The sequence below is a fragment of the Anas platyrhynchos genome, chromosome 13, assembly GCF_047663525.1.
Source record: "Anas platyrhynchos isolate ZD024472 breed Pekin duck chromosome 13, IASCAAS_PekinDuck_T2T, whole genome shotgun sequence".
NCBI classification, from domain to species: domain Eukaryota; kingdom Metazoa; phylum Chordata; class Aves; order Anseriformes; family Anatidae; genus Anas; species Anas platyrhynchos.
The window spans coordinates 17,105,424-17,131,272 of record NC_092599.1 but is presented as its reverse complement, the minus strand read 5'-3'; the positions used below and the strand labels follow the sequence as shown (position 1 = coordinate 17,131,272).

Genomic DNA, 25,849 nt, shown 5'->3' with positions numbered 1-25,849 from the left:
TGCCAGTGCCTAAAGGGGGCTGTAGGAAGGCTGGGGTGGGACTCTGTGTCAGGGGGTGTGGTGATAGGACAAAAGGTAATGGGTTTAAACCAAAATAAAAAAAATTCTTCCTTAGCTGTAAGGAAGAAATTCTTCCCTCAGAGGGTGGTGAGGCCCTGGCCCAGGCTGCCCAGAGGAGCTGTGGCTGCCCCATCCCTGGCAGTGCCCACGGCCAGGCTGGATGGGGCTGGGGACAGCCCGGGCTGGGGGCAGGGGGCCCTGCCCATGGCAGGGGTTGGGACTGGGTGGGCTTTGGGGCCTCTTCCAACACAAACCATTCTGTAATTCTATGATTTTTGCCTGCAGATTAGGTGAAGCTAGATCTTTTCTGAAGTTATGCACTAAATCAGGTTAAAAAAAAAAAAAAGTGTTTTCATATCAGGTAAGTGCACACGCGGCTTACCTTGTTCACAGAAAGGATGAGCCTGCACCAGTCAGCAAGATTGTCAGCTTTATTTCTGTCTACCTGACCTGAACAGCAGCACATGAAGAAATACTTTTTTCAACCCCACACTTTGGGATTTGAACATTCATACCAACACCACTTTAATCCCATCTGACTGTCTAGAGGAAAAAAAGTTATATGCATTTAATTATACCAGTAAAAAGCTTATTTGCTGCAGCAAATAATTCGGTGTGTCTTTTTTTCCTTTAGGAAACTGCCTCCTGCTCACCCTCTCCCTCAGCCTTTTACATCCTTACAGTTGCAAGGTTTGTAGCACTTGCCAAGGGTGAAGGAATCTAATTTGCTAATTCAATCATCACTTGCAAACTAATGAATGTAAGCATGTATAGAAACTACATTAAAATATCTGGAACACAAGCTACGTTGATGAATGCATTCTCAGAGTAAATAAAGTCACCTTTCCACTGAAGCACATAAAACCTGTGCATATTTTAGGTTCAAGAATTTAGTACCTTTCTGAACAATAGGCCTATTATAAATAAAATTAACAGTAACAAACATGGCTCAAACTTCCTCCCTAGATGGACTGCTCCAAGAACTCTAGCTACAGCCAAAATTTTGGTTTGAGCCCATGATCAACGACCCCATCCCATGCGCTTACAAAAGGCCGACCTACCTTCTTCTTGATCAGTGGAGTCTACTTCAGATTCTCCCAAGAATCAATATTTTTCTCAGTTTCTCTAAAATTACTCAAGCCCCACAAATGCTAATACAGCTAAAAGAGCATATATGGATGGGATCCAGGCAGAGAGGGGGGGAACCCCCAATACAAACAAACAAGCAACTGACACCACAAACCAAATCCAAAAGACACCCCAATGTGAACCATCACCCACAAACCTGTACTACTCACTTCTAGGTTTTAATGCCACCTTGAATCAGGTCCATAACTGGCATTTAAGCACACAATGATCCTAAAAACAGCAGGAATTCAGTTTCAGGTGTGATCTTAAGAACATCCAGAAATTAATTCAGTCTTAACCCCACCTGTAAAATATGCTTGTCCCCCAGCTCTGCTCTGAGCCAGCGGAGAGGACTTTCACTGGAAGAAGTCATGCACAGATGTGCTACAGAGCACATTTCTGGTATTCATGCACTAACAAATGACCCCTAATTTCAGTGTGTCCAAATTGGATTATCATGCCAGGATTTCTCAAGTGAAGATCTGAGAAAGGTGTCCTCAGGCAATCACAGATGCAATAGCACTCTCTTAATTTGAGAAAACAGCCTGAAAATTGGGACACTTATTTTCTTGCCAATCTAGTATTCTCAGCTGCTTATGGATAAGAGATGAAGAATGCTATTAATCAGCATGTTTCCAGTCTCCTGAAGTTATTTAGGTTGGACTACAGAATCACAGAATGGCCGAAGTTGGAAGGGACCTCCAAAGATCATCTAGTCCAACCCCCTGCCGAGCAGGGTCACCCCGAGCACATTGCGCAGAACGGCAGCCAGGTGGGTTTTGAATATCTCCAGAGAAGGAGACTCCACAGCCTCTCTGGGCACCTTGTTCTGGTGCTCTGTCGTCTCCCAGTAAAGAAGTGACCTCTCATATTCAGCAGGAACCTCCTGGGCTTCAGTTTGCGCCTGTCACCTCTCGTCCTGTTGCTGGGCACAACTGAAAAGAGACTGGCTCCAGCCTCCTGACACCCTCCCCTCAGATATTGATACACACGGATGAGGTCTCCCATCTCCTCTTTTCCAGGCTAAACAGGCCCAGCTCTCTCAGCCTGTCCTCGTACGACACCTGCTCCAGTCCTCTCATCATCTTCGTAGCCCTCCTTTGGCCTCACTCCAGCAGCTCCATGTCCCTCTTGTCCTGGGGACCCCAGAACTGCACACAGTGCTCCAGGTGGGGCCTCACCAGGGCTGAGCAGAGGGGAAGGATCACCTCCCTTGACCTGTTAGCAACACTTCCTAAAGCACCCCAGGATCCCGTAGGCCTTCTTGGCCACAAGGTCACGTTGCTGGCTCCTGGTCAGCCTGCTGCCCACCAGGACTCCCAGGCCTCTCCCTGAGGAGGTGCTCTCCTGTACTTGTGCTTGGGCTTATTCCTCCCTAGGTGCAGGACCCTGCACTTGCCCTTGTTGAACTGCATGAGGTTCCTCTTAGCCCAACCCTGCAGCCTGTTGAGGTCCCTCTGAACAGCACCACAGCCCCCTGGGGTATCAGCCACTCCTCCCAGCTTTGTGTCATCAGCAAACTTGCTGAGGGTATGCTCAGGATTAGCACCTATCCCCCTGCTCCTATGTCCTAGTACACATTCTAGTCCACACTTTTCTTCAAATATTCCATTTAATCCTTCCATAGAGACTCCTCAGAATCGCTGCATCCCACATCACTTCACATCTTAGTTCTGTCCAGTAAACCTTTCAAAGCACATGCAGATTTCTAGGTAAAATGTGGAACAGATCTTAGAAAAACACGTTTTCCCCACTGGATCAAATTATGGAAATAATGGTTTCTGTACAATGCCTATGAGTTCTCTTACCAGCAATAATCCCTTGTTTGAATATTACACACAACGGCTTTTAGTCATTCAAAAGCCATATATGATTGTCTGTCTACTTTACAGCAATATAAACAGACTCAGGAAGATAAGATGACCACAACCATCTAAAAGAACCACGGAAGGGCTGACGTTGAAAGATGTCTGGATGTCACCTGCTCAAGCAGGGACACCTGGAGCCACTTGCCCAGGACCAACAGGAACCACTCAGCCTGGAACTGGAACCTTCACAGAGGCTGTCTCTTGCTCTACACCATAAAGACTTCCACACAAGTCAAAATACATTTTCTAGAACTTGATGATAGCTGGTTGAGTGGCTGTAAGCACACCAAAGTGCAACCACTTTGCACATAGAGGTCAATCAGTCCATGAGAGATAACATTCAAGTTTTCGAAGGTCAGTAATTTTGTTGACTATGAACTTCAAAAGAATAAATGTATAAAACACATCTCTTTCCTCTCACAAAAAGCAAGTGAAATTTGTAGAATCCAAAAGACTTGACTCACCAAGTTCCATTTACTTGAATGACCACTTTAATAGCAATTGGGCATCCAGACTCTTGGGCAGCTTTTAGCGTCTGGCATTTCTGTGGTGGGCTAACCTCCCCGGGTGGCTGGGTGCCCACCTCACAAACCCAAGGCACTCGGCCGCACAGGACTTCCCTCTTCACCTATGGAGCTTGATCACAGGAGGGGCAAGAGAGGAGTAAGCCCAAAACTTAAACAAGTAGAGGCTTTACCCAGAACGGACCTGGAAGGATCCTGAATATCAAAACCAGCTAATCACAGCTCTGGGCACAGGCTTCAAATGCAAAGCAGAAAGACTCGGCTTTTGTTTCAACTATTGCAATCATCATTTCTGCTTTTCTAGCATAGAATTCTGCATTTATTTTATGTAGCTATTTAAAATTAGTTCAGAGCGGACTAAAGTCCAGATGGCACCATTGCAGATTCTTCACTCTGGCATGGATGAGGCCAACTCAGGGTGCTAGTGGTAATAGTCCTATGAATCCTACATACCACATAACTCAGCAGAAGCCACAGGAAATGGCTACACTAATATATGTGGTCCAGCATCAAGACAGTTAAAATAACTCTGTAAAACAAAACAAAACCCTATCTCAGCCACCGGATGCAGCCCAGTTAAATAAGCTCATCAGCTAACGCACTGTAGCATGTCTAGTACCCAGGCTCATTTGCTGAGTTGGCTTGATTTGCTCGACTATGTTGGCACTGGCAATTTCCATGTTATTTGCATCACTGCAGTACACAGCTTGTGTTGCCCTCCGTTAGTTTCTGGCAGTTTCTCATCACAGCGTTACAGTTTAGCATACTTTAGCAGCATAATTGAGCGGCACGCTGCTGAAGAATACTGCACACTGTGCAAATACATTGGGACAAAGGAAAAGGAAAGCTTCCTAACCTGTGGTCACCACCTAGGTATAGATGAACCACTGACGTTTCCTCGGTGTTGTTGATGCTGTTCCTTATGACGCTGTTGTGCCCACTCACCTGAGTACCCGTTCACTGCCTCGTTTTTGCATTTCCATTTTCACTAACTCCTGCCCTACAGAGAAATGACTGCCACAGTAACAAGGTAGAAAGGTGAAAGGAAAGTTGAAAACTCCTCTAGCTGCTGATGCTATGATTAAAAAGAAAAAAAAAGGTATAATCTAAAACACCTTATGTGCATCTCGTGTTCTTTCTCCTGTCTCAAGTATCTAAAGTTTCTCTGAATTATGTTTTCTTTGAGGTAGTCAGCCTTTCCAATCATACTTCAAGGGCATATGTGTATATAATTGAAGAGTATTTTTCTTCTCCCTTTTGTCCCTTATGCCACATAAAAATCACACATCATTCAATACCAAAGTATGTCATTACTGAACCAACTCCTACGGGACAAAAGACTTACAATAATTACCACAGAATATCTTGATATCAACTAGCAAGTCAAAAGGCTGTGGGATACAAGAAAAGAAAAAACAAAAACCAATCCCATCCTTAATCTGTAAGCAGACCTGCACGCTATTTGTTACAGAACTGAGTTCCTGGTTTGGTTTTGTCTGCCGTACAATAAGTAAGCCTGAAAAAATACCCCACAGATTTTCTCCCACTTCAGCTAATAGCTCTTATGGTTCTTTAGGCCAGTATCTGCAAAATCTCTCCCATTAAGACCATCCTTTGTAGTGAGTTTGATCCATTTGATTGAAAAGACTTGCCAGAGCCTGTAAGCAGGAACCCTCTTGGTGTCTGATGAGTTAGATAGCCATGGCTAAGAACCTTGGTTCCCCTATTGCGTTATAGAACTAAACAAGCAATGCTGAAGAGCGAAGTAAGACTTCTGCTAAGAACGGGCTTTGTGTTTAACCAACAATTATATTAACTCTATGTCATAAAGTCGAATGTACTACTGTAATTATACACATACAAAACACTACTTAAAAGTCTGTAATGAATGTATTCCCTTTCCTTCCTCACTGCCTCACCGCTTTAGATTATTTCCCTTTAAAAGCAACAACAAATATTATGTTCAGACCAAGGAAAACACTGAAGAAGGCAAAATCTCTCCAAGCTCCAAATATCCTGAATATCTCTCATAAAACAGCACTTTCAGGTCCTACCAAGCTGAGAGCAACCTAACTGCCTGCAATTGCAATTCCAGCCACTGCAAGCCATATACAATTCTCCCATGGAAGCATTAAAAGCTAAGACTTAATTAGCATCCCTGATTAAATAGCAATTCATACAGCCATTACATCTTCCATCTAGGGTGTGCAATTCTTTGAAGCAGCAACAAAGGGGAGGCGGGGAACAACAAGAATAACACCATCAACCCCCAGAAGAATTATTAAAAAAAAAACAAAACAAAACAAAACAAAACACCACATTCACACACACACAGAAAACCCACCACACCCTCCCCAAAGCCACCTCCACTCACTTTCTTCAAACCTTATCATGGCAAACATTCATGATTTATGCCGGAAAAGCTACTGCCAGGTGCACTCTAAGCACTCCTGTTTGTGGTTTCCATTTTCAGACCTGACCCAAGAGGTCCCAGAGGCCAGGAGAAGCCACGGCAGTTGCAGTGACACGAAGCAGCTCAAAGCGGGCAGCACCAATATTAAGCATGAGCTGACTTCCATAAGCAGCTGTGGTTCAACAGCTGGCAGTACTGGGGGTGGGAATGAGGCAAAGAAATACATGTACGTACATAGTTGATAAGAATTCAAACAACAAGTACTTTTGAAATTTGGCTCAGCTCAAACACATCACAGAAGATTGAATCCTCCTTGGGACAGCTGAGTTTGCAATTCTTCACCCGTTGTTCTTTGGGAATCCTGAACTGATAGAAAAAATGTGAGCAGGAGCAATACTAAGAGGCAGAGTATACATCCATACAGTCAGCCTCTGTGTGCTGCTCACACAGAGCTCAAGAATACGCTCACTTTATGTTGCCATGCCAAGTGGGATGAGGCTACAAGAAGCAGTGAGGAGACACCACTACCAAGAGCAGATTGTGGAAAGGGAACAACAATTACTTAGGAGTTCATATGCAACGACCACGGAAGAAAGATGTTAACAGTATCAGAAGCATACATATGCCAGAGGTATCAAGATGCTTTCTCTATGGGAGCACAGGGTGCAAGTTCTCAAATCCTGCAGACAAGTTGATTTTGGCTTTTAAAGATAGGGCACAGTGTCAAGAGAGAATTTATTAATGGGTCCCAGGCTACTACCCTAACTATGCTAGGGGCCCACACTGACATTTTTGGAAGCATTTCAGATAGCAGAGGGCAACACTACAGCATTATTCCTTCACTCATTCAAAATGGAAACCTTATATAGGTAAAATAAGTCTGCAAAGAGGAAAAACACACCATCATATGGCAACACCCCCAAAGTTACCCAGCCAGCCAGAGCAAAGGCAGGCCGGATACAAGAGAGTGAGCGAGTGTGTTTAGCATCTGAAAGGACATTTGAATAGGTTTCACTACTAGCGTGTCCTCTAGGGTTTGACAAGTCCTTTTGCGTTGGCCTTCAGAAAGTCAGAGGTCAAAATAACATATGAAAATCTGAATGAGTATTCAGTTCCAAGTATTCCTTACTCTGTACTAAAAAGAACCTTCCAGAAAGTGCATTAAAGTGCATTAAAGAGTAAGAGATTTGTCCTTTGAAGCACAGCCTAACAGCTCATCACTTTCGTACAATACTCAGTCCTGTATTTCTTCAAGCACTTCTAATTTCTGCCTCTTAGCCCATTTTAGCCTCTTTTCATTACAGAGGCTGTGGAAAAAAAATCCTCTAGAACTGAAAAATAATAAAACCAAGATTCAAAGTATTTCTTGTTTCACGATGCTCAAAAGCTTCACAAGTGGGATTTGTTTGTGTCACAATTTCTCTAGCTTAGGCAATGCCTCCTGTTTTATCTGAGAAGGTGAATAAACAAGACTTTTGGAATAAACCCTTCACAGTCCCAAGGAACTCAAAGCTATCAGTGGGGTACCATTGAGCATGTGAGTTAACGTACAGATGAATCCAAAGCAGTTTCAGCTATATGCATTGCAATACACAGATGCTCAGTTGAAGAAAGAAGCTTGGAACAACATACAGTACTAATTCCCTGTGTCATTCCATAACCAACACTGTTCCTGTTCAGACACAACTCATCCAAATTGCTTGGCAGCTCAGCTGTCTCTCTCCTCTTGAGGAATACCACCACAAGTGCACTACCTCATGCAAAACCAATCTATATGCCAGGCAAATTATTTCTGTGACTGTATTCTTCTCAGTATGCTTATAGTTGCATCCCATCCAGAAGGGGAGTGCTGTGATCTGTGACTGTTAAAGATGCAGTTTGAGAAATATAACCAGAGTCATGGCATAATTTCAATTTTGGTAATTGCATTCTGTACATTTGTAGTTGTTTTCTAACAGCTGATGAATTTTACCCCAGATGTGACTGGTGTCATATCCCAGGTTCCAGGAAGCTGTTAAATCAAAGGACTAGCTTAATAATAAGTACTTACAAGCTTTACTTCTCCTGTCTTTGCTCTGCAGGTTTTTTATGCTCTCTGCAAGCTCCTAAAATCCCATCCCAACAATAGCTGGACTCAGTAGAAATCACAGGAATAAGTCTCTGAGGACATTTTCCTCTTTGAAGTACTGGTCAGGAACCCAGAGAGAATACCTAGGGTACATTAAAGCTCATTTCCCTTAGTCTGCATCAGCTGCAGTGTTTAGTTATCTCCCATTTAAAAGTTTCAGAAAAGTAGTTTAAAAAAAAAAAAAAGTCCCCACAGCCACAGAGGTAATAGTGTCAAATTCTGTCTTCTGTCAAACAAATTTAAATGGAATCAGAAGTCTTATCTATTTTGGAATAATGAATTATGCATCGTTTCCTTTTGCAGGGTTTTCATAAGGTATAATTTCCTACTTTAGAGCAGAAGTAAAAAAAAAAAAAAAAAAAAAAAAAAGGTTTGAAGATGCAAGTAACACAACAGCCCTATCTAGGAAAAGCACAAGGGCACCAAATGGACTGACACACATGGACAGCATTACAAAAAGCCCCCCAATGACATAAATGGCTTTCTATCCTTGGGTTGTGATTCAGTGTCCATTAACTTCAAAAAACTTGGAACCGAGTACAAAATGTTATGAAAAGCACTTCTTAAAAAGAAAGAGAAAACCTGCATCGTTACGAGGTGCTGTCTTCATTGTATGCCAACGGAACATCCTTGCTCTGCTTATGGATTTCCAAAAAAACCCCAAACATGGCTTTTGTAGTGTTAACTCTGCAAGCTCGCCTGAGATCTGGAAATGAATGGTGTCCTGAACAGCTCAGGTCTTGCTCAAACCCCCAGGCTGAGCACTTGTCAGTGTCACATATTGTCAGGCATTTGGAAATTTCCTGCAAAGTAGAGTGCTGGATGTTTAATAACCACCCTGAATTTTTTTTTCTTAATTTCTGAAAACAGTTTCCTAGGCAAGGTAGTTGGGAAGGTGACCTTCCAAAAGTGAAGCAAGCAACGGCTGCCTCCTCAAGCTCCTGGAGAACACAGCTTCCTGCAGCAGGGCATCACTTCTCCTTCTATTGGGATGGCACTGGCAAGATACAGGACTTTTATGTTACATTATAAAACGTATAAGGTTTGCTTTAAACCAGTGAGATTATTGTGATATGCATGTGATTGAAATTAAGGTAACACCCAAGAAGTTTAGCATAACTGAATCAAACACGGCAAAGTCACTTTGGCCAGTATGCTGGAGTTCAGGAGATGTGGACGGGATTGGCATCTCTGCTCCATCTGCTACCAGCGTTTATAGAGGTCAGCGGCCCTCAGCCACATTTCCTTTTTGTTGTTAGCCATCTGAACACAGCAAACACAAAGCCAGGAATTTGAGCAAGACCCACAGGAAAAAAATAAAAGCAAGCATGGTCCGTCACCACCCCCACGGTTTTTCTTTTCCACAGCTGTACCACACAAGCACAATAACTGAAAATAATATCAACTGGGGGCTGCTCTGTATTGTCTGTTGGTGTTGCGATGGGAACAGTTAAAAGGCGGGGAAGGAGGGCTGGCAGTCAAAAATAGCTTCCTATTTCTGGGCACTCACTGAGTCCACATGATTGTCGTGCTTTATAGTAGAGGAAGAGGAAAAATTGTGGAACAAGTAGTTTTGAAATGCCCACAGTGAGTCCATCATTACACATGAAACATTTGCAGTGAGGGTGGAAGAAAAATTTTAGCCCCTTTAATTATATAAGAGGGGAAAAAAAGTAAATGCAAAGAAAGATCTTGATGACTGGTTCAAGGCTTAACAGCAACTAAGGGAGAAAATCCTAACAAGTAGTGCTCTTTTTTGCGACTAGGCAAACCCTAACAGAGATATTCAAGAGACTATCATACTTCAATGATTAGAACAAACAAAACACAAACAAACCAACCCCAAAATAACATTCAGTACCAGCATTTTTAGGAAAAAATAAAAGGAAAAGTGTGTATTCATACAGGCAAATGCTGAGCCTAATGCAAGACCTCTGGCCAACAACACAGAGCTCATTGCAGAACTCCTAGATGGTAACTGCAGCCATAGGGAGCACACCAGGGAAATCCCTTCCACTCTCTCCACTGTCCCTTGTAGGAAGAAGTTGGAAGAAGCCCACAGCAGGCAGAATATCTCCTTACTCACCACAGAGAGCCCCAATCTCCATTCACAAGAGGCTGTTATAAAACTTGGTGACCAAACCACCCCCATACCCTACGGGGAATGAGTTTGTAGAACTCGGTATTTTACATTCATGGCTTTTCAAATTACTTTTCTGTTCACTAATTTATAGGTGGTGACTACACAGACAATTTTCCACTGCTTAATTCATCTACCGAGACAGAAGCAAACCCAACACAGTACCAGTTGGCTTTAGAAAGGATCCACAGCCACTCTGATGCTGGATTTCAAGCTGGGAACACATTGCACTGTGCTCCTACAGAGTCTCAGTACTTCTGAAGGATCTGAAGTTGTCCCTCAGGCTTCATTCCAGCAAGCGCATCCATCCACCCACCCCAGGAGCCCAACCTCATCCACCAAGAGCTTGACTGAAACTCTGAGATGTTTGCAGTAGTTTCCCTATTATACAGGCCTCAAAAGTCTCAGCTGAAGGAAGACAACGTTGGTCCCACAATCCTCCCAGTCTTAGGGAGGGGACGCTGAAGAAATACAGGATCCTTTGGGGAACGCAGAGTTAACCTCAGAAGGGCGAGCATTCAAGAGAACGAGAGCTGTCCCAAAACAAATACTGACCTATATAATATAATAGGTTTTATTTACTGAGGCATGAGCAGATACCACTTCACTGATTTAAGTGAATAGGCTCCGTGCCAAAGCTATCAATGGAATTATATCTGCTTATGCTGCTGGGAAGTTCTGCTCTTTGCACAGCATTCACTGAGGTGTAAAATGAGGACTTAATGTTACTTGCTTGGACTCATTTCAAGAGCAATTGCTGCACCTGTTCATACCAACACACGCACACTCATTTCCTTTATTTTTCCCCAGAATCCAATACAATAAAACCAGGTTTTAAATAATAAAGCTGTGATTTACATTCCTACATATTTTTTCGTTCCACTAACCACTTCCTTTCTAAAAGGCATCACTTGCCTAAAGACAAAAAGAGAAAAAAGAAAGATCTGTTTCTGCCTATTAGACAATAGCCAATTCCTTGCATCTTCCCTCCACAAGAAAAGAAATCTGCGCCGCATAGCAGTGAAGCCAAGCCACACGCCTAGACTCCTCTGAAACAGCAGCTCCCGGTGTTAGCTAGGGAGTAGGGGTCCCTAAGAATAATGTACAGCTGTTATTACCCTCAAGTGGTCCCAAACGGGTACAGAATTCAAACAGAAAGTGGCAGGACAAGAACGAACATTTATGAAGAAGCCTGGCTTACCTACACAGCACAGCTATAGTGGAGTGTTCTCTCCTCTAATTTAGCTCTAAGTTAACCCAAATCAGTGGTAATGGACTTGCTCCAAATACACTTTCAAACTGTAGACATTGTGCAAACTGAGGGCTTGGCCGTGTTACATGGTGAATATCCTCAGCACCCACTGGGAGCCCACATTATGTGCAAGGCACAGAGCACTTGGCTGCATTGAGCAAGTTCTAGCAAGCTTAAACAAAGTGCCATGAGGTTGTTACGGCAAGGAGAGGAACGGTCATCTCTCCACAGCTACATTCAATGCTTTGCTTGGAAAATTGGCTTTCAATGACCAAATTGGACAAAGCAGAGAAAGTGAGCAACCTACGTGACATGCACAGAATCTCCCAATTTGTTCAATTTCTTTTTTTTTATAAAAGCCTTTCAAAGGTAGACAAATAAAACCATCACTTTCAGTGCACTCGCACAGACGAGATTGCTTCCAGGGGTCCTTCCCAATCTAAGTTTTATTTGATTGTGTACCAAGAGTTCCCACGTTCCCCACCACATCTCTGGAGGTGGCATGCTGCTCAGAGATCCTGGGGAATGCGGGAAATATTGCAAGGCCCAAGGACTGCAGCTTCTCTTGCTAACCCCTCAGGTGCCCTTGCCCAGTAGCACAGAGGTTACAAGAATACATCCCCAGCTCTAGGTTCCTTTCATTCCTATCCTCAAGCCTTATTGCCTCCTACACAACTACCTCTTAAAAGAGAGGCAACAGCATCCATACCAAACTGGGTTAACCACCCCGAGGGAGGACTGTGTTCTGGGTAAGGGTGGTACAATGCTTAACAAGGCAAATATCTGTACTTGCTTGCCACAATTTAGAAGGACCAATGCTACCTCGTACTTTTTTTTTTTTTTTTTTTTTTACAGTCCTGTGTGTGCATTTAGAAAAAAGAAAGTAGTAGGCAATGGCCATCAGCAAGCCTTCATTTGCCCCAGTTAAACATAAGGAGAAACTCAAGAAAGCTGCTTTCTCATGCTTAGGAAGCAATTGCAGGTATCGACCAGTGTAATTAAAGAGAAAAACGCATTTATTTCTTACAATTAATGTATTAGGGAAAAACAAAACAAAACAAAAATTAAAAAAAAAAACACATAAAATTATGGCAGCATTCTTTTTAAAACAATACATGACCTCTCCCATCCATTCATTATTTTTGTAAAGGGAATATCAAAGATGTATGTGTTATTAAGGGTGTTTATAAAAGATCACCACTGGATTATGATAAACAATGGGACTGAATTTTTCAAAAGAGCCAAAAATAGAAACGCGCACATTCCAGTGGGATTAAGGTGTCTATCTTTCTTACACTTCGAGGAAAAATAAAGTACCCTGAATGATTTATGTCTCCTTTGGTTCTGAAAGACTAGATTTAATTATGTTTTGGTCTAATGGCTGGCACAGACTAGGAATGGAAAGATGTAGATGAGAGTGGGAAAGGGATTACTTCTGCCAATCACATCCACAAATAGCGCTACAATTTTTAAGATCCATTGGACCAAATCTTGAAGCCTTTTATTAGCAGAGAAATTCCCCTTTACTGAGAAAGCTGCACCCAAGACAGCACTCCATACCTCACCTCACTCAGCTGCTGAATGCAAACTATCATTTCTGACTCTTGCAGCGCTCAGTTTTTATTATGCATAACACACTCCAGTGCATACAACAGCTCTTTTTAGGGCTTATCACTGCAAGATGACAAAGTGTCAGCTGTAAGCTACCCTTGAAGATCCCCCCTCCCTCTAAAGATACCAATCTCAGATTCTACAAGCAAAGGCATGTTCCTGTTCTATCACATGTCAGCAGCTATAAACAACAGCCTGAAGGGTGCTTCCCCCCCTCCTGTAAACAAAGGAAGTCTTTATTCCTCTAGTAGTAGATCTTTCACAAAAACTGTGAATCCCGACTGTTACATGGCAGTGATAACTCATGCTCCTGCTAAATAAAGCTCCCTAGAAATAAACCGTGATGTTGAAGACATTTGTTTGCAAGACAGTTTAGACATCCTCAAACACAAATCATTCAATGGAGTATTAGGAATTTCAGATTCCTCTGCACGTTCAACCAGAGAGAGTGTTTCACCTCTGCTTTTATGGAAGCTGTCATCATCATTCAAATGAAATATAGAGCCTTGCTCTAAAGTGAATGCAGATTCTTTTGGTTTGCTGTTCCAGAAGGGGAAATAATTTGTGGCAGCAACACTGACACTAGGTAGCAGGGAATGAATCAGTCCTCCCCAACCCCCCCCCCCCCCCCACCTCCCCACCCCCCCCCAAAAAAAAAATAATATGGGAGCAGCATCCTTTCACGATAGCCATATTCATCCAGACGGAACACTGATCGATTCAACGTTCCTGGTGAAAATATGGACCCAGAGCAGCATGGCAGCACAACTGTGTTCCAGCCAATATTTTATGCTCCCTGTAACCACATCTAAAGGCATAGAACTGCACTGGCCACTGCTCTAAGTGTATCGAGGTCAGTGGAGTTAGAGCTTTCTGCAGAAATCCCTGGGCTTTCTCATTGACACTTCCAGCCTCCCAGCTGGAGCTTCTTGCTGGAAGAGCAGCACTTGTTTCTACCATGAGTAAATCCTCCATCCCAAAGGCAGAAACATCATGAAGAAACACCATCAGACACCTAACATGTTGTTAAACACTTCAGGAAAAGCAGTGCTTCCCACAAACCTACCAACTGCCTTTCTGCTCCCGTCCCAAGCAGAAAAATGTCAATTATTCACTCCAGCCCCATAGAAAAGGCACGTGAGCATAATGAACCTCCAGAAAGACTCATGTGGTGTTTCACAGAAACCACCTCAGTGTAGTAACTGATAGCATGAGTACAGCAGAACATATGGCACCCATGTAAATGTTAGAGCAGCCATTATCTTCTTTGTTGAAGTGCACGAATGCAGCATTGATGAAAAGCTATCTTGAGACAGCAATACATTTTGCTCTCACACAAGATAGCATCTGGCATGTGCCAGCCGAAGTGTAGCAATCACTTGTGTGCCACATTTTGACCCAATGTTAGCTCTCAAGTAACAACTTGGCTTTTTTTTTTTTTTTTTTTTAAAAGGCTACAGCATTTCTGAACCCATTTTTTCTTTTTGCTGCTCAGAATCCAAAAGCAAGCAAGAAATAGTGGCGAGCCCAATGTACTGCCATTTGGGTTGTTACCTGTTGCCTGCTGCTATTCAAAGCTCTTCTGCTGCCAGCTCTTCACTCAGAACTAACCTCTTCAAGACAAGCAGCGACAAATCCCTCACCTCCTGGGAAAGGCTAAATTACTTACAGCAGTCTGTCCTTTTACCATAAAGTCAAAAAATAGGAGACCAAGTGGAATAAAACAGTGAACGAAATGTGAAGAATGCCTGCAGTTCTGCTTCTTGGCTATTCTTTCAACCCAACAGGTCCAAAGAGGAGCAATCGCTCTTGCAGCGCCAAGCAGCGATCATTCCAGCACTGGTTTGCATCGCTTCTTCCAGCGTTACCAAAAGCTTCCCATGGGCAGCAAGACAAGCAGGTGTCCTTTAAAACACTGGAGAAAGCTACCAAGGCCTGCTATAGAATAACCGTACACTTCTCATTGTGGCCGTTCCTGTGTAGTGTTAATTATTTACACGTCTTTTTACCCCCAAGGGACGCACAACTGATACATCTTTGTGAATTGCAAGTTCAAACGCTTGGAGAATAGAAAGCTATTTGTGAGCAGCCTAACTGTCCTTAACCTGCACACCTCCATCCCCCACGATGGAGAAAAGTGCTCGTAAGTCCCCTGCACACTTCTGTTTGCTTTACTGCATGTTTTCCCGTGTTACCCATCACCTGTGTGATTTGTAGCCTGTTTGCATGGAACGAACAAGCAGCTAATCTTGACTGGAATATACGAATGTGATTAATCCCCACAATATGTTGTAGCAAAAATAAGCTGCACTAGCTTCTGAAGGTGCCTGAATATAAGGCACTTCAGGGCAACACCTACATAACCTGTAAAGGAAGGTTATTCGCCCACCTCCCATCTCACCCCTGATATAGTGGGAGCATCAGTGCGGCTATAATGAAGAGAATAAATCCGTAGCCATGATACACATGGCTTTTAACTAGCAGGTACGTGGGCATTCACATAGTTAGGTGTCACATCTTCAGCACCTCTGAGAACTTTTCTTTAACTGCTTGAAGCAAATCACCACATCCGCAGCTCTGCCCTTGCGATGCATTTCTGTTGCAATTTTCTACAGCTTCCAAAATAGCTGCAAAAGGAAGACATAATGCTTTCATGCAATGAAACCAGTATCGCAGAGGATTCGCTCAGACAGCATGTATTTGTCAGTAATAAAAAAGCTTTTGTGTTACTCAGAAGACAAGGCAGCAAGTCCTTATATAAAGGACAAAAGAAAAACTGAATAGGGTTGCCTTTCTAATACTGCCAGTGCTAGCAAGACATGATCTGCAAATAATAGTGGTTTATAAAAAAGCAAACAGAAAACCACCCCACACACGGCAGTTTAATTATCTTTTTGAAGTTCCACCTAAGGCAGTACCTAAGGTACACCTAAGTTTTCCCCAAGCCCATTATTGTCCATTATAAACTTGGCTAAGATGTACACACTCGATTAAAAGAAAACCCATTCTTTGGTAATTTCCATTTAACATCCCTAACTCCTCCCATGAGTTTAGCTTCATAAACTACCCATTTATTTTTAAGCAATCTGCTTTACCATGAAGACACACTGAAATGGAACATAATGCTGAAGCTCATTTAATTATAAAAAATGTATAAAGCTATAATAAATAAATTCTACCAGTCCCAGTTCAATTCCCTTTTGTGGGGAGCCAAGCTGAAGTGTTCTATGAGCTAATTTGCTTTTTGGCATTGTCCTTGAACACCTCCAATTCTTTATTATTTATAATCAAACCAGATTCCCACTGAAACTATACAGAGGTATGTCACAGGTCTGTAAATCTGTCAGGTCCCCTGGAGACCCTTAGCAACTGTTTGTATAAACCCAGCACCTTCTTGGAAACTCTTCTTGCATAAAATCAAAGTAATCCTTACGCTCAGTGGAAATGGATATCCTTGGAGTAACTGAATGCAAACATGGCAAAACGATCTTCCTTAAGCAGTCCTGCGAGTGTCACTGCAAAGCAGGACCATCAATCTTTTACAGCCAGCCACAAAGATGAATTCTGCCAAGCATATCTATGCCCTGTCAGCATTACCGCTTCCTCTTGAAGGCTTAATGGCATCAGCACTTGGAGATGGAGCTCTGGATGGTACAAGCCAAAGTAGTCTCCGCTTGGTTGTACGTGTATAAACAGCAAAACCCCTTCCTCTGTTTCTAGATGCCATGGGTCAGATTCACAGCTAATGAAAACTACTGATGGTCCATTGTCCCTGACCTTTCCAACGCAAGGGTTTGGCTGACTTCCCTGCTCTTCTCTTCAGAAAATTCATACTTATTCCCATCTCAATTGCACATGCCTTTTATTGGGACATTAGCCCAATCACCAGCCATCACACAATCAATCCACCAGCCATCTCACACGCCAGAGTTTTTAGTAAGTTTTGGTGGTATAGGGGAGGACAGATGCATTTCTTAGTGGATCTGCACCCCTAAAATCTGCTCACCTTCAGGGTGTTAGTCATTCCTTTAGCATCACTCAATTTCTACAGCTTTAGGAAACAAGGTAGAGTTACAGATGTTGTACACAAAGTGCTACACAGAACCAGCCACTGCCAGAATCAGCACACTTCCACCAAGTCACTTAACATCACACTGATGTTACAGTAATGGGAAACTTCATACACTGGGCAATCAAGGCAACAGCAGGAGGTTCCCTTTCTTTCATGTGTGTTTGTAATCCAGCCTCTCAAGTACTCCTTTACTCAGGGAAAAAAAGGAAAGCATCATACTACAAACTCAGTCCCCACCTTTATCAAAAGCAGCAATGTTTTGGCACGGAGAATTCCTGGGACCAAAACAATAGACTTACAGCCATCAGCACCATAAAGCACTGCAAAGGAGAGCAAATATATTCACCTGTGTTCCTCACAGGCACTTCCAGCCAGGCTGCTGTGTTCATTTCTAGACACATATATGCCCATAGTTAAAATCTGAGTATTTCTTTAAAAAAAGATGCATTTTGTTTCATCCAAGGACAAACAAGTGACAAACAATAATTTGCCACTGCTACACATTCACCCAGAGCCATATCACCACCTCATTACTGTGACACTCCGTTTCCAGCTGGGTGCACAGCAGAGGTCAAAACAGAAGCTACAAGTGACACTTAATTTCAGTCTGTTCACATCTGTCTTAACTGAAGCACAGTTTAATCCACACAATCATCTTAAACATCAGCAAATGATGGCAGGAAATAACTAACAGGAGGAAAAGATCAGTATTGTAGAGTATATGCACGTAGAGCATGCGTACATATGTACGTATACACAAGTGGCTAATTCCTGTTCACACGACAGGTCTGAAGCTGTGTTTCTGCAAGAGCTGCCTGCGAAGGGCTCGTGGGGCAGGAGAAGCCCCAGGTGTTGTGTGTGGCTGCAGTGCTTCCCAAACTGGTGGGTGACTGATGCTGCCAGAGGCAGGTTTCACTCAGGCAGGAGGCTTACAGGCATCTAAGGCAATGCCAAACGTCCAGGTTCACCTGTTAGGTCATTTGCTAAATTCAACATACATTTTGTTTCCAAAAAGACTGAAGACTTCAACCGTGAACTATTACATAATCCCAGAAAACGTTAAAGCATTATAGGAGAGATGACAAACTGGCCGTGAGGAATTCTGGAGGAGCTGATCCTGTACGAACAGGTCTGTGAACTGACGCAGCAGGGACATGGTGGCAGGACCCAAAACCAGGAATAGTGAGCAGCACAGAAAAAAAAAAAAACAACAAACAACCCTGAAAGGATGTTTGAAGAACTACATTTGAGTTGACCTGTACTGATCAAATCCACACTACCCTGCAATCCATGCCCCCAGGGCACAGCAGCCTGGTGTTTCTAAATGTGCCCAAGTTTCTGACAAATATCATCTCACACATACTGTGAGTTACCTGCCTCTCCTTCAGGATAAATACCTTTAGCACAGACCCAGAAAACCTCACCAACTCAGTTCCTGAAGTTCTCATGCATTCAAGTTAGACACAGACAACAGCTGGAGATTCAAATAGCGTGAAGCAGGCATGAAGCAGCATACATCATCTCAAAAGACCCCATCAGATCAGTAATTACACAGCTGAGGAATGAATGCAGCACAGATCTCACATGAGAAAAGGAAGAAGGATCCCAAAGCAGAATATGAGCATTCATTGAGATCACATGCAAGAGTTTATCTGCAGTGATGCTGCACTTCACTAATGAGACCACTGACAGACCTTCGCTCATTTATGCCAGCAAGGGGCTGACCTATTTGGTTAATTATTACAGGTTTGGTGTTGTTATTCCAGGAGCCAGAAAACCTAGGCTGCAGAATGACATTAAATCCAGTCCTGATTCATTTATTTATATAGACCACTGCAGACAATTCTATCAGCCCACCAGAATTATGCCAACCTTGTAGATAGTGCTACCTCAAAAAGTGTGATTTTCAGATATTTATAGAGGATGACGACCCTACTTCATCCAAAACCATAACCAAGGGTGATCATGCTCACTCAGAATTCCTCCAAATTAAAACACCTGGTTTATCTTCCCCCAATGGCTAGTACTGCCTTCATCCTCCTGACAGTGACTGACCCAGATGTTTTGCACAGCTACACCACTACTGAGACTCCTCCTCAACAAGCTGAAACAGAGGAATTTTTCAGCTGCTTACCAACAAGAGCAATCGAGACATAACATACTGTGCAGGCGTCCCGGGGACAAGCCACTCTGAAACACTGTACAGGGAAAAGCTCAGTTCCAGTGCTGTGAGATCATAGGACAGAGTAGCCTCCCAGAGCTGCTTCTTTGGGGATGCAGCTTTCAGGCTGCTGGTACTGGCACTGTTGTCATCCCCAGGAAGCCTAGGCCAAAGCTGGATCTATCAGAGCTGGTAAACAGAATGGCATGGTGTCGTCCTTATTTTCCACACAAACCACGTACCAATCTGCAGACTGGAAGCTCAGTCACAGGCAGAAATGTGGGTGACACCCTGCACAAGGGGCACGTGGGGTCTCAGGTCCTTCTGTTGGCACCCCGAACTCCTGGCACCCACCCACAGCACCTCAGCTCCACTGCTTCAGTAATCCCATTTAACACAACACTTAGGTCGCAGTCAGCTCCACAAGGACAGGCTGCAAACCGAGCAATCATCTCAAGCATTTGGGACCCTCTCCTCTCCCCTCACATAAAAAAAGCCAACTTTCTTCAAATCAGCAAAAACCCCTCTGGATTTAGTCCAGCTGCTAAGCTCCTCTTACTTGCTGGGCGGAACAGAGAGCGCAAAGCCCCACATTTATAAGGAATTGAAGAAATCTTGCAATCAATATGCAGCACGGATCTCTGCACTACAGCAGTTACATTATCTTGTGTGGCACATGCACCGTTCCCATGGCAACCAGCATCCTTCATCCAGCTCCCTTATTATGGCTATTGGAGCCTTTCAGAATCTCTGGTGTCCAAGCCACGGCTCAGAGCTACTTTGTGCTAATAAGCCTCAAGAATAGATACAAGAAAAGCAGAAAATACAGCTAACTCTGCTTTGCTAATCTATAAGCAACATGGAAAGCAAGGAGTGGCATGGGAGATGCAATTCAATCAGCTAAGGGGAAGCAACGCTTACATAACTGTCTTCATTAGGGCAGATGAACGTAGCGCCAATGCGCTCGAGCCTTTTAATTCCTGACAAAATAACAGTCAGCTCATGAAGTTTGCTGCTGAAGAATGGTTCTGTAATGGGCAATCTTCTATCTGAGTAATGTTGCAATAGATGGATAGCAAGATCTGTCTTTATTGTTGGAAAGGATTGCATTTGTCACTACCTGCAGAGTTCAAGAAAATAATTTCACTTCTAATTTTTGTGTCCAGTATTAAAGTTCTAAAGGGCTATTATCAAAATTTATAGTCTTTATAATGCAGTCTCTATTTACTTCATATAGGAATTCTCCCTACATATTTTAAAGCTGCTTTCTCTATCAGTAACCCCACTCTTTTTTGGGGGTGGGGAAGGTGGGAGGTATCCAGTATTTAAGCATTTCTACAAAGCATTACAGCAGCATCGTTATGCTCTGCACAGCTCGGTGCAAAGTTTCTCTTAGTCACCAACTGGGGAATGTCAGGCAGAAAACAAATAACCCAGTTTGTTAAAGTGACCCCTGACAAATTATCCCTAAGTTGCTAGCTAGTGGTTTCGTCACCCTGAAATACCCATGGGTCAGTACAAACAGAAAGGCTTCGAGGTTGGAGCGTTTCAGGGCTCTTAAAAAGAAACGTTAAAGACACTACACTAGGAAGTGCCCTTCTGACTGACAAAGGAGGCTGACAGGCTGTTGAACACAGTCCAGCTCAGCTATGCTTCAGCTTAATTGTGCTCAGCACCTTTTCAGAAAGGACAGTAAGCTTTAAGCACCTTGGACACAGTCTTTTCCAGCTGCCTTGGCCCCGGTCAGTAGCAGGTGTCCCTCTTGCAGTTGAAGGCACACAAGGTCAGGCTTTGGAACAGACACGTCAGTGAGATGAATGAAGCCAGCCAATACTGGGTGGAGGGTTGTAAGAGCATTTAGAAAGCATCCAAGCATCAAGATCAGCAAAGCCCAGTCTCAAGTGGCCTCTGTGAACAGAGGGAAGAGCAGGTCTCACACATGCAGGAGACTCCAACCACATCTCCACCACATCTCCACCTGGAGCCTGGAGGGCCCCAGCAGGGCCTGCTCTTTTGGGCTGGTGAGTAGTTCGGGGAGAGCAACTGATGTTACTCTTGAAGAAGGATTTTAAAGCAGAAGCAGTATACATTCTACAGAAAATAGAAGAAAAACTTCCACTGTTTGCCACCTGAAAGCCTCCTGACCTGCACCACAGCTCGTGCTCTCACCTCGTTGTTCCCCAGCTGGCAGGTGCATGCCACCATTTAATCAACTGCACGCCTGACACGGGCAAGCTCCTTTCTGAAAAGTGAAGGCAACACAATCACCATCCAAGGATGTAACTTAAGGTTTAACTGCCTTTATGTTTTAGGCTGAAGACATGCTGCTATTTAGCTCTGGACAGATTTTGAATTGTTTACTTGTGTTTGACAGCTCGTGAAATCAATGGAACTTGTATCGTTTAAACCCACAAAGAAGCTGAATATTTTAACCATGTGGTTTGGTGTTATTATGTAGTTTGCAAGAGCAAAAGGGAGGGGAGTTTTCCTGCTATGTTTTTCCCTTCAGAACACGCATAACAAGTTTATACAGCCCCAGTTCTCTTGCTTGTGAGATTGAGAAGCTTTTAGTCCTTAAAAGGAAAAGAAGAGGTGCTCCAAGAATGCTTAAAATGCTCCTCTTGTCTTGTGCTTCGGCCCAGGGATGGCTGCTTGCTCCCAGTTCAAATGCAGGCTCTGTGCCACCCTTGCACACATGACCGGCAGTGGACTCTAAGCTGGGACTGCTGGGTGAAGCAAGCCAGGTGCAAATGAGGAAGAAGATGACATTGTGTTATCTTGAGACACGTCTGGTAAGCTAGACATGATCTATCACACTAAAGGCAAGATTCCTGCAGAACGATAATCTTTCCGAATGTAAGAGCATATTTCAGATTATCCCAGATAGTTTTATTTTCAGAGGTTAACTGGTCCTAAGAATTTTATCTAATTGCACATTCCTCAGAATAGACTCCTCTGGCTGTTCTGTAATCAAATCATAATTAAAGCATCTGTGTCACTTTATCTCTCCCTTCCTGCTATGTGTAGCATTTACAGAAGGCAAAGATGCAGCACGCAAAACCTCCAGCATCACGGCTCATCATCAGTGCAATAATAAGGATTTGTGCTCGTGTGGTTTTGTGAACATCTCCTTAGGCTTTCATTAGCCTTTAAAAACAAAAGAGGTAGAGAAAAGAATACTAAACAGTGCCCCCTTGTTGTAACCACAACTGGAGGCCATGTTTTATTCGCGTGACACTTGTTTTAAAACAGCTGCCTCATTTCATCTCAGCTTCACTGAGAAAATAGTGCAGTGGTAAAACAGTTGGCAGAGCCTGAAATTAAGATGTGTTAAATAGCAATATCACCTAGACAGAGAAAAATATTTTCTTTAAGCAGCCTATCGGTTGTCAGGCTCAAAACAAACAAATAAAAAACCCCAAACCACCACGAGAAGCAAGCCCCTTCCCCTAAACTCCACCACTGAACCCCAAACTAACCAATTCCAGGGCTCAGGTTGATGAAGAGACGCTGGTGTGTGTCCTTCACTTTCAAGGGCAAATTGAATGAGAAAGGTGATATAAGGAGAAAAGCGACCGCACAAACTTTCTCCCTCCCCTCCAAAAACTACTCAGAAGTGATGAATATGCTGAGCGAACTTCCTTGAGAAAATAGCTTGCATCTTGAGCTTAGCTGTATCTATCTTACTTAGGGGGGAGTAATTCCTTGCACAAGCAGAATTCAAGGGAATTATCTGTCTGATATTAAGAAATTGTAGTTTCTGTTGAAAGAAATACACTGATCAGTAACTGAAGAGGTATATTTTTACATGAAAACGTTGTGTATTTATTCACAGCTGCCATGATTTTTCCTTCCCATCTCCTGCCCTAGATTTTGGTCTCATTACACAGTTTTGCAAAGTTCCAGAATGAGCCTCAGTTTGTGTAGGCATTGCTTGGAAGGCACATGAAAACGCTTGGTATCAGAAGGGATGATTTTTCACTGTGTGCTTTCCATTACAGAACCATGGAATGGTTTGTGTTGGAAGGGACTTAAATACCATCTAGTTCCAACGCCCTTGCCCTGGGCAGGGATAATTATAACATCGCTAATTAAACATTAAAATAATTAAGCATACTTTAAGTTTCTGTACAAAGTAAAGATTTAATTTATGCAAAGACAATTTTAAGATGGCACTTCAGACTAAAATCAGCATTAAGTTTGCTAACAACATCTCTCTTAAAATATAGAAATGTGAATAAAGATATAAATCAGGATTTTTCTAGCTTAAAAAAACAAACAAACAAACAAACAAAAAAACACCTCTCTTGATCACCCTTAAGTAATACTTCTATTTCTAGACAATGAATTTTCAGAAGTGATTTCATGATGTGAAGTGATTTTTGGAACAATTGATGCCTCAGCAAGCCTAACTTAAATCTTGTCATATTTAATAAGGAGGGTTAGCTACAGCATATAAGGCTGACATCTGGATTTGATTTTATTTCTTTTAGATTTCTGCAGATATCAGTGGCACATCAGAATTCCTACAGAGTAAGACAAACATAGGACTTCTGAGACACCGAAGTGATTACTCAAAGCAGTTCAGCAATTACAGCTGAAGTCAAAGGACTCGCACCTGCTATGCCTCGTGGGTTCCCTGTAGCATCTTTTGTAGTGAAAAGCTGTAATTAACCCAGCACAAAGCAGAATTATTGTCGAGGAAGTGGTATTTTCTGCACATTTAAGTCTGATTAGAGTAGTACCATGGAAATACCAGAATTTAAATATGAATGGGATGGGTCTCTTTCTGGGGTAAAACCAGAGCATGACCACTCACACCAATGTTGCTCCAGCTCCACCAGTGCAACTGAGGGCAGCCTTTAGCACTTGGCCTGCAGGGGACGTGGACATCATCTTCTGCATTCTCTACCTGGACTGTCGGACAGATTTTGAACAGTTGAGACTACTGCAAAATACATTTGGGGGAAAGCCAAAGGGTTTCTTCTTGGAAACAGTTTGTTCTTCATGCTACACCATTGGATTTTCTTTCTTCAAATTCCCTCATAACTAAAAGGAGAGTACAAGTACAAAGATATTTTTTTCTTGTTTGTCTGCTCTTATGTCAGGGGCCAAATCCTGCCTGCATTGTTGAAACAGCACTCTTTGCAGCTAGCAGAGATTTTTCAGTGGTAAAGGAGACCCAGGTGTGGATGGATTTGCTTTTCATGATCTCTTTCAATTTGACTGAGCAAATCACATTTCAAGTATGTAACTTCTGGCATTTCTTTTATAAAACACTCACAAGTGACCTGTGAAAGTCTCAGGTATGTGTGCATTATTTTCCCCTTTAAAATATAAGTAAAAAAGGTCAATAATCCACTTGGTACTTCAGTCCATTCTGACACAAAGCTTACAACAAAAGACAAAGCTGAGGCATGAGCTATCCTTACACCGACAGCCAAAGGACATACCTCTGGAAGCAGAGGAACAACAAATCTCAGGCGCTAGAATTTCACTAATATCAAATGAAGTGTTGTTTCCTAAAGCCAGATACCAGATAATTCACCTGCGATTTGAACACAGCTTAACCTTAGAGCTGATAGCACAAGTCTGAAGTCTGCATTTCTTATTGCTATTTGTACAACAAAAGACTTCGTCGCCTTGTCCATTGCTTTACCGAACCACTGCAACAATTGACCTTGTCTTTTAAGGCAATATCTGTCATGGCAGTGGAAGTGCTCACCATCTCTCTGCTTGGCCACGTCTCTGCTGTCATCGCCTGTTCAAAGAGGTCAGAACTGCAGCATCAACCTTGCATTACAAACGTTCGCAAAGGCTTTGAGGTGCACCGCTTCCTGCATTTTATGTAACCAAATGTGTCACCGTATTAAAAGCACAACCATGCAAATGTCACAGATGACCATCTAACATGCAGTTGAAAGGCACAGATATGTCCCCAAGTCCAAATTCATTTTTCACTTCCAACATTCAATGCAAGCCTGAGTTAGAAGTAGTCATGGTAAGTAGAAAATCCTAAGATAACATGAAAAGAAATTGTCACCAAGGATTCTCTTCAGAGATAGTATTTTTTTCCAAATCACTTGTTCATACTTGAGTCATCTCAGAAAGCATCTAAAGCTTGTGGAAATTTGTCACTGCAGATAGGACGATGACTGCAGAATTCTTAAAGATTATTTAGAAATTTCCTTTTGGCATCTGTAGCTCAGATTGCCCTTACACAATGAATAGATTCAAATATAGTCAAAAACCTCTTCCCCCACCACCTCCCTACTTCACTTGTTCACAGTCCTCATGTTCAATTACTACTGTGCTATACTTAATAGTGCCATCAGCGCTGCGGTACTTTAGCAATAATAGAAGCATCACATCAGCAGCCAGAACCTTAAGCAAATACATTAACCACTGATTTGCTTGCTATGAAATTGGTGCTTACTTTCGCAATGCATTTGTAGTGATCCACAATATTCAGGAATCAAACGAGATCAGAGC

At 42.8% G+C, this 25,849-nt stretch overlaps 1 protein-coding gene across 2 annotated transcripts in view; it reads right to left on the bottom strand.

The window, feature by feature from the left end:
• The window catches only part of SLC6A1 (solute carrier family 6 member 1), a 57,869-nt gene that overhangs the window by 29,627 nt on the left and 2,393 nt on the right, over positions 1 to 25,849 (bottom strand). The window lies entirely within an intron of this gene.